We start from the raw sequence: 2,339 nt of genomic DNA on the forward strand, positions 1-2,339 counted from the left end.
ATCAAAACAGAAACATGGCATTATTCAGTAAAACTATGATTAACATACTAAACTAGTCCGTATTGGTCTGAAAAAAAATCAGTTTGTCACCAGCACAATAGCAAACACGGCCAAACAGCAAGTACAATTTACTTCAGAGCAATGAAGCCCTGTTTGAATGGTTGCAAAGGATTTCTGTATTTTTAATTGTATTGAATGAGGTTCAGTATTTTTATTTCTAAAGGTATCCAGTCACATAGCTGGTGTAAGGGAAGGATTAGCTGGTGTAAGGGAAGGATGGGTCCCATCCCCCCCAACCCCTCCCTGCCTCCCAGCAGGGAGGGAAAGCCAGGCAAGGTCTGGCTAGGGATGTAGCGAACTGTTCGCCGGCGAACTAGTTCGCGCGAACTTCGACTGTTCGCGTCCGCCGCAAGTTCGCGAACGTCGCGCGACGTTCGCCAATAGGCGTTCGCGTCAAAATCGGTCGCCCATTCGACCATTCGATCGCTAAAATCGAACGATTTTCGTTCGATTCGAACGAAAATCGTTCGATCGAACGATTAAAATCCTTCGATCGTTCGAATCGAACGATTTTCGGATGATCGAAGTTCGCGAACAGTTCGCGAACAGTTCGCAAATTTTGCCGGTGTTCGCGAACGGCGTTCGCGAACACATCGGCGGCGGTTCGCTACATCCCTAGGTCTGGCCGGAGGATCTGCTTTGATCCTCCTATCACCATGCCGGCCCACATGTTAGAGTAGTGTGTGTGTCGGAGGAGGGGCGTGTGTGCATGCTGCTGGGCAGGACTGAGCAGGGTTTAAAAGGCCTGGCGCAGCTGCACTCGGTCTCTTCTTCTTGTGTGCATCGCCCGGAGAACATCACCCCCCTGGACAACGAGCATTTAAACCTGGCTGAGTATATCAACCCCTACTATCCCACCAACGAATCCCATTAACCCCTCCTGCTCAAACCCCTACTATCCCACCAACGAATCCCATTAACAAACCTCTACTATCCCACCAACGATCCCACTCATACCCCTATTATCCCACCAACGAAAACCCTTACTGATATCACCAATTCCCTATCCCCTGTACCCCAATTCCCTTTTGTTGCTTTAGGGAAAGTTTAGCACCAGGAAGGGGGCGGGCAATTATAACGTGTGTGATTGTGTATGTGTAGTTAGATTGTGGGTGAAATTTGGGGATTGTTAGTGTACCTGCATTAGAGGTAGTTGCTGTTTCTATTGTTGAGTGTCGTATTAAATATATATTGTGTTATTTGTAACTTCTGTGTTGTGTTTGTTATTATGTAATTAGAGTAGCAAGCGCACGCAGATAGTTAGTACAGTACAATATATAGTGTACATAGTGAAAGGTTAATTAAGAGTAGTTCTTTAAGGAATAAATAGGCGGAGTTAAGTATCGAACATCTGCATAAACAGCGATAACGGATACACCCCCTTAACATTGGCGAGCCAGCGGCCCCTGCATATAGCGTTATTTCTGCGTTCGGTTTTGAGGCTAGGGATCGGTTATACTGTGATTATCAGGCGGTAGAGACAAGGTTGAATGTCTGCCCTGATAATTCGGACAGGTAACGCGAGTTATAGTGTAGTACCAAACGTAAATCACGCTTAAGCAGAGAATCTATAATCTATCTGTTACTAAAAATTTTTATTTATTTTTGATTACCTTTCACGGATGCGTACGCATTGCTGAAAGGAAAAATCACGTCACGGGAAGAGATCCATCGTTATCGGAGCAGGATAAAAGTCTAGTCTGGTAGGGAGAAAGGCGTTCCGGAAGTTAAAGGACCTTCTACAAGCAGCAAGGACAAAGGTTAGCACCGATTGAATGATGACATCTCAACCAAAAGTGAGTATGACTTTTTCCACACTTCAACACTTGAGTAAACACAGCACTTTTAATCCCATAATACCCAACGCATACAAATCTACTGAGCTGCTATGGTCCTCTTTGTTGGACCAGGCATATGCTCATGATAAGAATTGTATCAGTAGGGGTGTCTTTAATAAAACTAACAAACGCCTCCAAATGTTAGCTAAATTGGTTTACACCTTTGAGGATATCATTTGGAAGCCAGAACACATGGAGACACTAGCTAGCACTAGAAAGGCAGGGGAGGTTTCAAATGCACTAAACTTTCATTGCAATTGTTGTGTAGAAAATATAGCAAAAATACATGCGCTAGAGACGCAGGTGCAAGAGAAAATCCAGTGTACAGTGGAGAGGGGCAGGGAAATTTGTGTGTTGGAGTCTAGGCTCTCGGACAAAGAGAGCCTCTACTCTGACATGGACAAAGAATTGCTCGGACTGTACACTGAAATCAATCAGTTG

General features: G+C 44.8%; 1 long non-coding RNA gene across 1 annotated transcript; it reads left to right on the plus strand.

Annotated features, from left to right (window-relative positions):
• Positions 1-264: 264 nt before the first annotated feature.
• Positions 265-1,856, plus strand: LOC121400648. The gene is made up of 2 exons (XR_005965876.1): positions 265-336; positions 680-1,856. It is a non-coding gene; the product is annotated as an uncharacterized LOC121400648 (long non-coding RNA).
• Positions 1,857-2,339: the final 483 nt, after the last annotated feature.

Source organism: Xenopus laevis, chromosome 2S (assembly GCF_017654675.1).
Source record: "Xenopus laevis strain J_2021 chromosome 2S, Xenopus_laevis_v10.1, whole genome shotgun sequence".
Lineage (NCBI taxonomy): Eukaryota > Metazoa > Chordata > Amphibia > Anura > Pipidae > Xenopus > Xenopus laevis.